The sequence below is a fragment of the Helicoverpa zea genome, chromosome 2, assembly GCF_022581195.2.
Source record: "Helicoverpa zea isolate HzStark_Cry1AcR chromosome 2, ilHelZeax1.1, whole genome shotgun sequence".
NCBI lineage: Eukaryota > Metazoa > Arthropoda > Insecta > Lepidoptera > Noctuidae > Helicoverpa > Helicoverpa zea.
In genome coordinates, this window is record NC_061453.1 from 13,337,708 (window position 1) to 13,354,200 (window position 16,493).

The window sequence follows — 16,493 nt, forward strand, 5'->3', positions numbered from 1 at the left end:
ATTCGCCAGTATCTTGATGAACGTAAAACATCTCGTACTGATAATGAGTCTTATTTATGAAGAGTGTGGAAAATTCTTTCAACTCATAGCAATGTACTGTAAGATTGTACATTGGATCGAAGTACACTCTGCCTTTTTGACACCTGTAATTAAAAGTAAGGAACATTTCAACTGGTTCAATAAAAAAATATGCATTTTGTTAGGGTGCGTCTACACGGTGCATGTAGCTGGAGCAAGTAAACATGCGCAAGTGACAAGAGCACGCGGGTGGGTATTTTGGTTTGGTACATGCGCGAGTCGCTGGACCCGCACGTTTTTAAAATACATGTAACCCGCGCATTTGCCTCAATATGCGCAAGCTACTTGCACCGTGTAGATGCACCCTTAATTTTGTCACTCAGTAAGAAAAAGCCACACAACAAAATAGTAATTTTTTTTATGTACAAAGAAATGTGTTTAACTTAAGAAGTATTACCTATTCCAAGGGTTCTTCGCTACTAAACCATAGAAGGTGTAAAAACCCATTACTACTGTCAAATCTGTTAAAAATAGAACCTCCAGAAATCCAACTATGGCGAATAAGAATTTCATTCCTGAAAAAAATATTCGGAAATAAAATTATGATATGAAGTAGAAGTGGTATATGTCCGAGCATAACTCTGATGATATCAAAGATGATGATTATTTATTTATTTATTTAAATTAGGCATCTAAGGCCCATAGATAATACTATACATAAATATAATAACGTTAAATCATACACTTATACATATTTTATATAAAAATTTGGTTAAAACATGTAGGAAAGCGGAGGTATAGCTTATCGTAAGCTAAAAATAATATAACCTACCCTAAACTGCTGATTTTCCAGCTTATTAATTATATTGTGATATCGAGACTTCTGGCTTGTTTGTATACTCGTATGGCTAGTACTTTGAACGCACTATTCTCAAGCAAAATAAAATCTATACTAATATTATAAAGTTTAAGAGTTTGTTTGCTTTTTTCAAATCGGCCGCTTTCTTAGTACGTAAGGGAGCATATAATAAAGTACATAAGTGAGTACATAAGAGAGTATATAATAAAGTATATAAGTGAGTATATAAGAGAGTATATAATAAAGTACATAAGTGAGTACATAAGAGAGTATATAATAAAGTACATAAGTGAGTACATAAGTGAGTACATAAGAGTGTATATAATAAAGTATATAAATTAGTACATAAGAGAGTATATAATAAAGTATATGATTATTTGTTATAATTACAGTTTGTAGGCTTCGCATCCGACCCATACACAGATTCTACAGTGGCTTCTACTGAAACTACTGATGTAAGTCATCATATCATCCGCCTAGCCTCTTTAGATCCAATTTGAAAAATTATTTCAGTGTTAGGTAGCGCAATTATCGAGGAAGGCTACCAAGTTATCCGAGTTCGTGCAGAGGTTCCCACGGGATGCGTGTGAAACCGCTGGCAGAAGCTAGTTAAGTATAAAAACACAGCACATACCAAAACAGATAGGCACCATCTTAACAATAAACAGGTGTTCTTCGGGCGCGTACGCAGCGAGGAAGAAGTGAACAAAGTAATGAGGCAAGCTCTTGAAGAACACGTTGAAAGAATACAACCAGAGGAAACTGAAAATCATAAATAATTAATAATAAATGTCGGGACAACTTTTTCATATGCGGTTGGTTAGCCCCATGGTAAGTTATTAATTAACTTGTTTTAAGGGTGCTAACACAACTGATAAACTACATATAGCTTCATGTAGGTATACTGATTTATAAATACATATTAAACAACCAGTTCACGGTCAACAACCATGACCAATCACATAAATGTCGACCGAACCGGGAATCGAACCCTAAACCTCAGGTTCGGCAGTCCGGAGTGGTGACCATTGAGCAATGAAACGATATAAATAGAAGAATATGGAAGAAGAAAACATGCCCCGCCAAACCCAAAGTAAAATTGAGATAAAGACAGAAGGATGATGAAATATTACCTGTTTATGTTGCTATGTTGTGTCGCAACAATCTCACATTTCGATTGCGATGAAGTTACAGCCCTGAAGTACGATAACCTTTGACATTTCGTCGAATTTATCAGAGGACGCTCAGACGGCAGCTCTTTCTGTAATTATAACAAAATAAAAGGAAATTTTGTTATGCTAAAATACTCTTTTGAACGCCTGCATAAGGTCTACATTTTAGAGTCACCGGTCCTCCTACGGACTGGTAAAATTCTGCGTGATTTAATAAGTTTTGTATCGTTTTAACGTGTTTGAAAGAAACATCAGATTGTTCTGAACAAATTTAAGCTATTAACTGAATCGAATACATATAGTAGATGCTACGTAAAAAATCCTATAAATGAGCGGGCTATTTAACAATGACAAAATTTTTGATATCGGACCAGTATCTTCTGAAATAAGCGCGTTCAATCAAACCAACCAACGCTTTTAGCTTTTTAACACGGTTATATTAGCTTTACTGGTAACTGACTATAATAATATGTAGGTATCTAAGAAAATCTTGGAATCTTAATTTGAACCACTTCTCTGTCTTCCATTAGGCTGAAATTTTGCACACGCTCTGAGTTCTGATTACAATACCTGACTAGCGTGTTTTTTAGTGGCGTGCACTTGGAGAGGCCTATGTCCAGCAGTGGACTGCGATAGGCTGATGATGATGATGTGTTTTTTAGTTCTTAAAACTATTAATTAATTTGGTATAGATACAAACCCTTTGAACCAAGTTCAAATGAAATTTAGGGTCTTCGTATTTAACACCAGTACCTAGAGACAACAGGCTCTCCGTATCAAAGTCCATGGTAGGGGCCTCAAGCGGCTTCCCACGTAAGTTATCCATTTTTTGTATCAATTAATATTAATTTAATGTTCGTTGTTAATCATTTGATATTAGTTTTCGTTGTGCCGAAGACCTAGGATTCTGAAAATAAAAAAAAAATGAAAATTATGAAACGGCTAGGACAAAACTTTGGTATTATTTTATTTATTTTATTTTATTTTATTTATTAGGTTCACCAACGAATGTTTACACTAATGCATGAGTACTTATAACTATTATAGTTCGGCCATTCAGAGAATGCGTTCCTGACACGTCGCGATTGAACTGACGACGTAACTTTGCAATGGCGTTGCAGTTACGATAAAAATATTTTTGCTGGTTGTTTACCGTTTTAACAATTGAGGAGCATTAAAACAACATTATTATATCAATAATCAATGAATGTTATAATTTTGTGCCAAACTGAGTGTCAAATAACTTGGTAAACAATATTTTTCTAAATCTATACTGCGCTATTACAAGGTTATGTCAGCGGTTTATATTTTGTAGTGCTGTGCTAAAAATAACAGGCAAGTATCGTAATCTGTTCTTATACAGTTATAATATAAAATAATACGTTTTGATTTTCTTTTTAAGAATTGGAAAATAATGGACTATAAGACTTAATTATAACTTTTATGAAAAATAAAAATAAAACTATGACCAAACCGCATTTTTATACTTAGATTAAAAATGGTAACCCCAAATGGCGTTATGGGCCGCCATTTTGTGACGCTAAAACAGTCGTCCGTTGTCGTTTCGTGCGCATAGACCACGTTTTTCAAGTGTTTTCGATCTGTTTTTATTTGATTACCCGGCTTTTGTTAGACCGAGATATCAGGATTGATTCTGTTATTGATAATAATATAATTATACATGTAGGCGAAGATGATGATGAAGGCACCACCTCCTCAAGCAAATCGGAGTCTGATTAATATTCTGTTCGCACATTCAATTCAATGTACTTGTAACAAAGAATAAATAAAACAATTTTATTATATGAATATTACCTTTTTTTGGTTTCCACTTAAATAACTAAAATATAAAACAAATGATTCCGCCAATTTAAAACGAAAATAATCTTAAAATAATGCGGCGGTTCATTTTGAAGGAACGGTAACGAACTCAGTGTTATGTTGTGCCCATCACTAGTCGTGACTAACTGATAGGTGTCAGGAACGCATTCTCTGAACGGCCGAAGTATAATAAACAGAATAGAGTGCAACACTCACTTATAGGTAAACACCACAAACACAATATTAATATCTCTAGTAATCTAATCAGACTAATGTACTTATATTATAACTAACTTATGTATATAATTATGTAAATATTTGCAAATAAATCTATCTTATAAGGTGTATGTTATAAATGTAATGTTATTATAAATCAGACAAGGATTTCGTGATTGCTGTTTTGATCTTAGCCAATGAGTCATGATGCAAGTCAACTAAATCACTACTGCTGTTTATGACCTTGCAAAAACGGGCGTAGGGTGAGTTAGAACCCAAAACAGTTCGTCTATGTGGAGGACAGAGTGGAGTGATTGAGTTGCGTGGGATTCTTGAGGGAGCACGCAAGTTACACAGTGCCAGCAGCCTGGGGCACTCTATGAAGTTTTTCAAAATTTTTGAAATAATATGGCGTCATTAAGTCGCCTCCTATTGTCTAGACTGCACATGTTGAAGTGTTTCATTTCATGTGTGGCAAGTTTTCACACACCTTGTTATAAACCTACTAAACGCAATGAATCAAGTATATAATTTTCTATTAAAACTTGCCAAGTAACATCATTAAAAAGTAACTATTTTTAACTGAGGTATGTGTATGGAACTTGGTACTTATTCAGATCTCACTTCTTTTATAGGCGAAGCATTCCCATATTATCGAACTTGGCAGCCTTTCACATTTTTGTTTTGGGTGGGATTTCATTTATTTTTGTAAGATTGTTTATTTTATTTTTTTCTTATGATTAAGTTAGTTAAGGAAATGTCTCATTTATACTATCTTTCAGATTTTTGAATATGTACTATGCTTCTTACAAAGAAATGGACTAGATTAACTAAATGTACTAGATTTACCAACTGACTGACATGACATGTTATATATTATGTTCGTGGATCAAAGTTACACATTCATTATTTTCGAAAGTGACTCACACTTGGCCGTTTTCAGATTTTTACTTTACTTTGACTAAATACAAACCTTTGTAACGAATTTCAGATCGGTACGACCATTCGAAGATATATTATATAAATATAGATAAATTTAGTTCCTTTTAGTTCCTTAGGGGTATAAATTTACACCGGGTATAAAACACCTTCATTATTTTGGAACTGACTCACACTTGGCCATTTTCAGATTTTTCCCTTTACCTTGACATAAAGACCTACCTCCATGCCAAATTTCAAGTCAATGCGACCATTGGAAGTGGTCTAGGTTTTTGATGAGTGAGTCAGTCAGTCAGTCAGTGAGTGTATAGTAAAAATAGCGATTTTCTGACGTCAATATCTCAAGACCTACAATAGTTTTATTAATGAAATTTTGTATTTAAGATAAGTGAGGGGGTCTCAACAGATACTAGAAATTTGATATCCTCCGAGCCTTTTTCCCAATCATGTTGGGGTCGGCTTCCAGTCTAACCGGATTCAGCTGAGTACCAGTGCTTTACAAGAAGCGACTGCCTATCTGACCTCCTCAACCCAGTTACCCGGGCAACCCGATACCCCTTGGTTAGACTGGTGTCAGACTTACTGGCTTCTGACTACCCGTAACGACTGCCAAGGATACTAGAAATTTGATATGCGTAAATAAAATAGATTTTGAGTTATAGGGGGGTCGAATTTGGCCCGAAATGGTTCGTGTAATATAACCCACGGCCGGTGTGTCGCTTTTTTTGCTCGAACTTGGCGGACACACTGCCGTGTGTCTAGATTTAAGCGAAGTGATGATACAGCTGAATGATAAGTAATGATAGCTGGGTTACTAGGTTATCCAGGTATAATTATAAACTTTAGATATACTGATTTCATCATCCCACCGGTCTACAGCTATCAAATACTGATCGTAGGCCTGCCCTTCGTATGTTGACGTTTCATTACTTACCTTTTATAGGTACTCTTCACTAAATTCAGTAGTGTTATTTACCTACAACAACAAATTCAAGATATTATCACTATATTGCGCAAATAGCAAGCAATCATTGAATTATGGAACTCATAATGACATTTACGTCAGACCGAAAAAAAGTAATTTATGAAACCAGAAAGTAATTTTGAGTGTTATTTAATTACCACCAAGGTTTGTAATACGATTGAGTGAGACATGAATATAAAAAAAAACTGGATGTCGGTCACTCTTTGAAATTCTCTTTAAAAGTGCTATATAAGTGGACTTTGATGAAGTTTGCAATAACAAAACTTGTATGTCAAAATAATACATTTGCTACATTGTTCATCAGTTTTATTGTCCAGTAATTCCCTCAGGGTGCAGGCGAAACCACGGGTGGAGATAGTAAGTGAAAAAAAAAATAGTTTGCTGATTTGAATGAAAACAGCAGCTAGGGAAATGATAAAATTGTCGATTCCGTTATATACACAGGAATATCACATACTGTTAATCAATAAAGAGGTTGAAATTTATTTATTTTTACGGGTTTGCTGCTTCATTTTGAATATTATTTGCTTTATGATTTATACTCTAAAATCATCTGATTGGAAATCCGTCTCACCAAAACTCTTTACGTTCAAAATACCATTAAATTGAGGGTTATTTAAGCAAAAAGCTAAAACAACTAAGTATTTGACTTACCAATAAGTCGAATATTGATTAAAATATGAATAATAGTTATATTACTATTTAATTATTTCATAATTAGAACAGCAAAATCATAGTTTCCTTTACCTTCAAACTGTAGTTGGTCACAAAACTGACATTGTAAATTAAATTTTAACGTAAGGCACCATTTTATGGGACCTCATATAGGTCACATAAATGGCCAATGTTCTTAGAAAATTAGTCATATATCTCTACTATGTAGTGTTTCTTTCAAGACAATTAAAAACTCAAAGTCAGGATTATGAAACATGTGGTTCTATGGCATTAAAATATTTAAAAAATATTTGTTGTTTCTCAATCACATGGGGTGACGACGTGACATAGACAGCCACACGGTTTTTTTTTTTACATTAAGTAAAAGTAAAAATTAATACAATCTGAAGATTTAACTTCATATTTTGACTGATATATAAAATGCAGGTATTTAAAAACTTACATAACTGTTTAGCAGTCAAAAGAATCTTATTGTGTGTGGGTCTTAAGATACATACACAAAGTTCTTTCCTCCTGAATATATGAGAAAGTTTCAAACCTCAAAGGAGCAAAAATGTCCACAGTCTTAAATACCGCGAAGAACAATAACTTCAAGAGCTCCTTCAGAATGCAATTTTACTACATCCCCCAAAGAATGTCGCTGATATCTCACAGTGTTTTACAATTTATACTGATATATGGAAAAATAGAGGTTTGTACGTTTGTTTGTACGTGTAAATTTATGATACTAAAATCAACCGTATCTCGGAACCACTTACGCGCGATTAAAAGTAACCAACAGCAACCTGGGAAAAAGCCTATGGTCTTCCTAAATAAATGAGTTATCTATAATGCTTAATGATTTTGTTCGTGTAGGCTTAGCAGCTCATGAAATCAGCAAAATTCGTTCAAAGCAAACAAACTGGGTTTTAAACGTTTTAAAAAATATTAAAGAAATCATTATGATTAATAGAGAGATAATCTGAATGATAGGCCTTTTCCTAGCAGTGGAACAGTTCAGGCTAAGAAAAAAATCTCAATGACGGCATAGAACAGAACGGTTTGAATCAAGGCCAGAAAACAAAGGAGAAACCACGAGACACAGCTAGCAATCTTACAACCAAAACTGGGGTTGAAGATCGTAAAACGAATTTATGCGACGAAACCATTTTACATTTAAAACTTCGAGGCGCGAGTAAAAAGGGGATCGCATAACGTTTATCCTTTACAAAAGTTTAATTAAGAATAATTTTGTGGTAATTCCGAGGACATTTGTTACTGTTTCGCTAATTTCTTCCCGGTTGTAATGATGTTAATTTTTTTTTGTTTCTTTTTTTATGTGCCTGGTCTATGTTTTTGTTATGGGATCTCTTTAGAGAGATCTTAGATTATTACCCATTTGAGGACTAGTGAATAAGGGTCCGTTCAGATAGACCGGGTCGGAGAACAGAGCAAATTCTTAACACGTTGAAAATTGAGTACTTAGTCTTTGAAGTAAGGTTTATTTTTGCGTGCGCACTGCTTTTGTCATTGAAAATGCTCGAATGCGCTCGGTGTGAAATAATAAGAGGAGCCGACCGGCTCCGATCGTGTATTTTTTCTTGACGTTTGGCTCCGTTTGCATGCTCTTTAATGCTCGCGCAGCCGATCGGCTCCGGTCTGTGTGAAAAGAAAAATGCGCGCCGATGCTCTCCGACCCGGTCTATCTGACCGGACCCTAAATATGCATAATGTTATGTTTTAGTTTTATTAGTTAACTTCCCATCTTCTAAATACTAAATGTAAAAGGTATTTGAACTTTGGGACAAACTATGAAATTGGGCAAATGGTTGCGCAGTTTCCATAACTGTAAACCTCTAACTTTTAAAACCCAAAAAGCATCCAAACAAAGCTCCAGAAAACTATTCCATTAAAATTAACAAAATTTCAAAGCGCAGTTCCGATGCTTGTATTTGCGGAACAAACAGCGAGGCCAGAAACTTCGTGAGCTGGAAGTACACAAAAAAAAAAACAAAAAACAAGCACTAACATCCTCGGTAACTCACAGCCGTAGGACCTGAAAAATTCAAACGTAGGAAAAACCAAGAAGCCATTTTCGTCTTCGCCCCACCATCTTCCGTACAACTTACACTCACTTGCAAAAGTATTGCCCCAGGCGCAATTTCAGCAATTTTGGCACACTATGTTTACACAACGCTGATATTAGTTCTGGGCCGAGATACGAGCCGGCAAGCTTATTTATTTAGGCTTATGCAGCAACGCTACAGTTGCAAAAATGAAATTTCGCCTGAAATTGAACACAAAATATTTATATGTAGGTCGCTATGATTTTATTAGGTTTTTGCTGTTTTAGGTTAATCGATAAAATATTTTATTCATATAACAGAAGCCTAGAATTTGTTAGATATTGAACTATTTTTATTGGCTACTCTGAATAAATGAATTTTTCAGATTATATTTTGTTGCCTACTCCGTGTTTAAACAGCAAAATAGATGTTAACAAACACATTTTTATAACGCTAACAGCGAATAAAACAAAAATCCCCTATTCTTCACATAATCTACAATTTACTCAATGTTACTTCTTCCAATATAAAGAAAACGTCATCAAATATTCACTGACCACATTTCCCCGTCGCGCAGTGTACTGCAAGCAAAGAAATATACTCTCATTTGTGTAATGCGGTTGCAAGACTTGCAGGTAGCTATTTACATTGCCGGCCGAACGACTAGCATTGTAATTTACTTAAACTAATATACTTTTAAGGTGCATCTACACGGTGAAACTGCTTCGTTGGTCTAGCTGTTGCAAGCGCGGCTGCTGAGCACGAGGTCTCGGGTTCGATTCCCGAAATCGCTTTGTGGGTTTTAGAAACTTTCACGAAGCAGCCCGGAGCCTTTAAGTTGGTGATTGAAACACCCGTGCGTCGCATTGCACGTGGTAAATGTCGGTCCTGCGCCTGATCTCTCTCCGGTCGTGTCGGATTGCCGTCGCATTGGGCTATGAGAGTGATGGAATAGTGAGTGCACCTGTGTCTGCGCAAATGCTTATGCCCTGTAATATGGCTTGCGCAGTTGGCTAATATCCTTAAATGAGAACAGCCGCCGTAGCCGATAATATCGGCTAGGAGGACATCACACGGTAGAAGTAGCTTGCGTATATTGAGGAATATGCGCAGAATAGAAAGGTGCGGATCTAGCGACTTGTACATGTACCAAAGCAAAATACCCACCCGCGTGCTCTATTGCGTTCGCGCTGGTCACTTGCGCATGTTAACTTGCTCCAGCTACATGCACCGTGTAAACGCACCCTTACTTTGTTTTTTAGCGTTACATAGAACTAACTTGGCTTAGTATGTTTTATACGTAGGAACATTAAACGGTATGTGAGAAAGAAAGAAAATTGTTAGTAGTAATGAATTCAGGGATTTTATCTTGAATGCAAAACAGTTAATGGAATTCATGTGAAGTTGTATCTTTGTTTTATCAGCAGGAGCACACTGCAAACTTTTTGTCGCATAAGTTGATTTGGGCTCATGAATCAGTATGAAGACGAATGATAGTACGGACATTACAAAAATCTGGTAGTTGGCCGGTATCAGACCGACTGAAAACTTCAAGATTTTGTTTCAAAAGAATTCTTTCCGCCCGACTATTTAGTCTGCAGCGTGCGGGTATGGTAAAGGTTTGTGGAATAATATGAGAAAGAATAAATAATCAGTAAGTGGAAAAGATACGTGATTGTACTTTGAAGCAAATTATAATTATTTGCCTGGATACATAGTGAATTTAGTTTGCAGTACTAATTAATCGCAACAATTTAGTTTTAATTTACTTGAAGCTGTATTTGTTGAATATAGGTAGGTAGTTCACACTGTTAAAGATTTTGCAAAGGAAACCACAACTTTAGGCTGTTGCCATCAGAGACTTTAAAATCGTTTTGATATCACTGTAGCAGTGAATGTGAACTTTTTTTTCTGAACCTCTGTGGGTGCAGCGTGAGGGAGTATGAAACTCTTACTGACTAAAGCCCATCAATGATCATGTTCCTTCTTAAGCCCTTTGTGTACCAGTGCTATGGTAACTCTTTCGAGCAATCTCGCAGCCCCGGCAGGATTTGGCACTGGGGGGCCCGCTGGGATTTGCCGATTTAAGGAGCGCGTGAATAAATGCGCGCCGCCAACACGGGCCCTTTGTCTCCTTGGAGATGATGGGCGACCCAAAACTCACCGCCCACAGTGAAAGTAAACTTGATAATGCTTCCTGAAGCACAGAAAATTGAAAAGCGTCATTCTACAGATGCCATCTATATCTTATCGAAACGGGGCGAATCAGCGATGAATTGATGACCACGTACGTTAAAACTACGGTTTCCTATCAAGTAAAGCTGAATTTAGTGATGTATTTCCAAGCATATTGAAATTAATGGAATTCACTGCGTCACAGAAGGTGCAGATAGTCATTTGTTAGCTGGAAGATTCATAGTTTGCATAGCTTATGTTTAGGTTTGATATGATCTGTATTATAATAAATTCATATCTGTAAAATAGATAATATTTAATATGAAATGATGATACAAGTATTAAGGTACATACAAGGATTGCGAAAACTTCAAAATATAGCAGACAAAAAACCATAAAGGTATATTCATAAAAATAAAAATGGTAATGCACCCGATAGTAGCGCTATTTAAATAGTTTTCAAATGTTTTGTTACATACACTATGTATTTTTACGACTGTTGTCACACATGTTAGAATGTGTCTAGCCTACAATAATTTTGAAAAAAATATTTTCCAAACAAAACGCCACCATAAAAATATTTAAATAAAATTTCATAACGCCAAAGCCTTTAAACTTCCGAAACAAATAAATACACTTGCGTTCAAAAAAATCGGGTATTTCAGCATGTTCAGTGACCCGACCGATAGTACAATTGGGTACACCTGCGGTACCATGCTGTGAATTTTAAAACGACGAAACATCTCGCGGAAATTCCGCTGTGAATAGTAATATTATAGACGGAGTTGGCGTTCCCGTTTTATTGCACTGAAGTGTACGATTGCGTTTCGTGCTGATTTGTGAATTATTTGGGTTATGTTAGGTTTGTTTAACGCGTGTTAACAAGGTATTGGATTTTGTGTTTTGATTTGTTTGTAATATGTATTTTGGTGAATGTTGTGGAAGTTACATGATTTTGAACATGTTGAAAGTGAACAATTTGAAAAAAATCACAGCATTTATCAACATTATGGAACTTTCCTGTGGACATATTTTTAATTTTTAGTATCGGTGGATTTGTAGCATAATTATAAACATTAAAAAGATAAAATATAGTCCCTCTGATCATAAGATTTATTACGTTCCCGTACCAATTTGTTTTCAAAACCACTAACATGAGGAATCGGAATATCTAGTCATTTTATCAGAACCTAGCCACTGCATTTCATGAAATGGCAATCGGCCGGAGATCCGCGTCCGGTCTGACGTACCTAATCCGGACAAACCATGTAATAACCGGACACTCCTCGAATTGTCGAATTGGCCGTTTGAACAGTGTAGGTTTAGTATTTAGGTTTAAAATGTATCAACTACAGTTTTCAGAATATCATAACTCATCGATTTATACCTGGAACTGAGTGAGAGTTCAAGGTAAATAAGTGCCACAAAAAAATAAGAAATTATATTGTTCAAGCAACCTTCTGCATTAATATAAAGGTTATCCTTGACTTTTCAAGTTACTTATTGAATATGCACCTAAATATCATCCAGAAACTGTATAATTGACTAGCTGTAGCTAGCGATTTTACCCGCATCCCTTGGTTAATTACTCCTCACATCCAGATATAAAGATAAGCTATCTAATACTAAAAGATTTTTTCTAATCAGACTAATAGTTCCTGACATTAGCGCGTTCAGTAGGTGGACAAAATCTTCAACTTTACAGCACTAGTATTATATAATAATTATTATTAAATATGCCATCCAAATGGACCAGATACTTTCTCCCACTTTCCTAATACATATCTCAATCCATACAAAATAAATATCGAACAAATTGTAACAAAGCAACACAGAGCCCACATTAATAGCCCATCAGTGGGTTGCAAGTCATTCCCATGATCAATGGCAAGACGCAGCAATTTCTCAGACCAAACCCCATGGAAGCATGGAGGCTGAATATGATATTATGATGGGGATAGAGGTGCCTATTGAGTTTTTATATACCTCTAGTTTGGAAAGGCTTTTAGAAGATTAGTTGTGATTTTGGTGTGGGGAAGATTTTTTTTGTAGTAAGTCGACGGTGATTTTAAGCATTTAGGCCACTTAAATATGAAGAAAAAAATACAATCGTCAATTCAAGAGGTCACAATAATATAGGTACAATTTTTCTTTCCAGCAATAACACATAGGGCGGGCGTTTTGGTGGCTATCTTAGTGTGTTTTTTTTTACATTTAAAAAGTGCTGATTTTCAACCTCGTTTGCCCAATAATTTATCTTTATGCAATGTACCAACTTTACGTAGATTAGAACTGAGATTTAAACTAGTTATATTCTTCCAACCACTCATTTGCCCTGTAGAGATGCTGAGCTTTAAGCAAGGATTTCCCCTTTTATGACACTCTACTATTAATCCTACGACAATCCACAGTTGTAAACACGTCATAAACCGTAAAAAAGAAAACAAGCAAAACCACAACATTTACTAAATGACATATTTTTTTTCTAAATTATTATTCATCGCAGACTTTCTCAACAATAACAGAATGGCCACTAATTAAGGAAAACATGATTCATTAGTATCCCAGCGGAGTACTAGGGTCTCAGTGGTAACGCGGAAATTGATGTACATGCTAACGGAAAGCCTCAGGGAAATATAAAAAAATTACCCATGCTTGGTATAGTGATGTTACGGATCTGAAAATGTATCGATGTTTTGTGTAAAAAAAATGTAATTCAAATGGAATGAAATCCTTTACTACTAAGAGTTTAGTTGTACCAGTGTTTTGGTAAATAAATTATGATGAAAAATATAATTCAAAACTTCTACTAGTAAGTCTAGTTGTACCAGTTTTCTGGTAACTTTACTTTCATGATTATGGCACGCTAACTTAATTATGCTTTTAATTTTGACAGATGAGATGATAAACTTATAGAAAATAAAGATTGGAAAATCTTAATTTAGGTTTAATTTCTATTCCTTTTCATTAAAAAAATCTAAGCTTATTTTTGTTTTTATTTTTCTCTTTATCGATAATAACCATGCACATCACTACACTTAAGGAGACATTCCTGTAATCCGTATTTATTTTATTTAGTAGCTAAGTACGAGTAATGGGGTTGACAGTCAACGTAGAAGCGAGGGATGGGGGTGGGATCGGATTATTTTACGACAAACGTTACGAAACGGATTTACGCTAGTTGTGCCGTTTCGGTTTCATTTTAGGGGAATGTTTATGTTAATCAAAATTATATGGCACAAGGGTGTGGGGAATTTGTTTATTACTCCATACATGGGTTTTGGGTGTTTTATATATATAGCTTTAGTCTCCTATTAAATAGAGGTTTTCTTTCCTTTTATAATGTGCATCAATCGATGAATCTGTTTTAAGTTGGTGCGTCTTAGGGCACCGGTGGGTGAAACTTTGCGTTTTTTTCAACATTAACAAAATGCATAAAAAGTTACTAAAGCTTTTGGAAAAAAGCAGCCTTTGTGTGTGCGAAAATGCGTTGCCATGTTAGAAGTTATAGCATAGTAGTTGTGGAACTCACACTTTAATTTAGGTATGCTAAACATTTGGTAGTAAAAATATATAATATCTCGGGCAAGGTAACCTCAGCATTTATCCTTCTTCCAAAAAACACGTACACTTTTCAGCGCGTCTCAAAAAGTCAAACCCAAAAAGGTTTCCGCGTTTTTCGAATATATTGTGATTTATTCTCCTATTCTGTATCCCATTTCAGGGGTCTAATAGCACTGGCCTCTTTTTTACGAGACGTTTACATATTTTTGGGGCGAGTTGATATTTCAGTGATTTTCTTTGATTTACCATTTTTTCGGAAGGGTTTGTTATTAAATGTTTGGTTAAAGTTGAATGGTATGTTTTGAAAAAACTTTGTGGTCGTTTTATGGTTCAGTGTTTGAAAAGGTCACGAATGCTCTTATAGGAAGCTTTCTATGTAGACTAGTTTCAAAATAATGGTATAATATAAAATTTCAGGAACATTAAGAAATACAACGCATACAAAATCATAATCACTCTGCTAATTTTGAACCAATCCAATTGCAAATATTCGCTACTCATAACTCCACTCACAAAAACGAACAAACGCCTTTAGTACCAAAACAATAAAGTCCAAAATGAAACGTTATTAATTTCCAAAAGTGCATTCACTGCTGTGCACGACTGTACATATCAACGTCACAGAGGCTTTGTGTCACATGTCACATTGGTAATTACCGCTTTCTGTTGGTGACTGTACAATCGAATCGGCGATGATTAATTTAACGGCAATAACTCGTTTGTCCACTAATATTGTTGGGTCGCTTTATTTGCAACGAAGTTTCTGCTGCTGGTCGGGAGAATTGATTAACCTTTTTTTTCTGCACTGAATTAACGATCAATTATATTATTTGCAATAAAATCGCGTCCCTAGGAAACTATTTCTCGCATCCAGATAAAAAGTAACGTATAAGGTCATCAAAATTCATTCAGAAATCAGACTTCAATAGTTTTTGCATGAAATTGCGATGGATAGACACGATTTTATGTTTAAGTAAGGATTTTATTTTAAAACTGCAGTGGAAGTGAAAATATATTTATCTTTAAGAGTACAAATTAATCTAGGAACAAAAATGAAAACATTTTCTGTTGTAGTTTTGTGTGTCTTTATAATTTTCTAAATTTTCATTTTCACATTCAATTAAGCGAATACCATCACGTTATGCGCCTGTTGTCGCAACAACCCCCAGAAATATACGACTAGGGTAAACAATAGACGATCAAAACTGTCAGCCCAAATTGTGTGCAAGATGATTCAGCAAAAATTGTTTGGAAGCTTCTCGAAGAAGCCATTTTAATGCACCCTATTGTACTAACATTGTGTTCACACCTTCCTTGAACAAATTAAATTCAAGGCCAACGGACCGTGTCAAAACAAAAATTGTTCGTACCAGCTCCAAGGAGAATTTGCAACGCCTTCACAATCCATTTGTTGGGAACAAAGTACCTACCCGTATATTTCGTTTCGCAAGAGAATTTCTCGTTTTAGAAGTGAGAAAGCAAATTTCTTGATATGCCGCTGAATTGTTTGATATTACTTAAGCATCCCTTTATGTCGAGTTTGCGTTACTCATATTTGAATTTGATTACGTTTGCGGTGTGAATTCTGATTATAATTTTGTTTTCCAAGTTCCCGGGTGTAGGAATAATTTAACATCAGTTAAGGTTTTGCTTTGCCTTTATTACTTTTCTTTGCTGGTAAAGGATTTGGGTTACGTAATTTTAAAATTCACAGGTGTTTAACATTTGAATTCAAGGATCTGTCTCATGGAGTATTCCTCAAGATATTATTTGAAGACTAAGACAATTGAAGGATTTTATATACATACTCGAATTCAAGGCAATGCTTTACAATAATAGCGTAAAGCAACCGGTTTAATTGAAGAAATACGGATGTTTTCACATTTGAAGTACCTCTTGTTATACTTTTAGAATTGGAGTATGAACTGGACATAATACATACATAGATATAGACTCTTGGCTAACTTGGAAATAACAGCACAGCTGCATCGCTCAATAAATTGATCAGTAGGGTTTAGTTTATG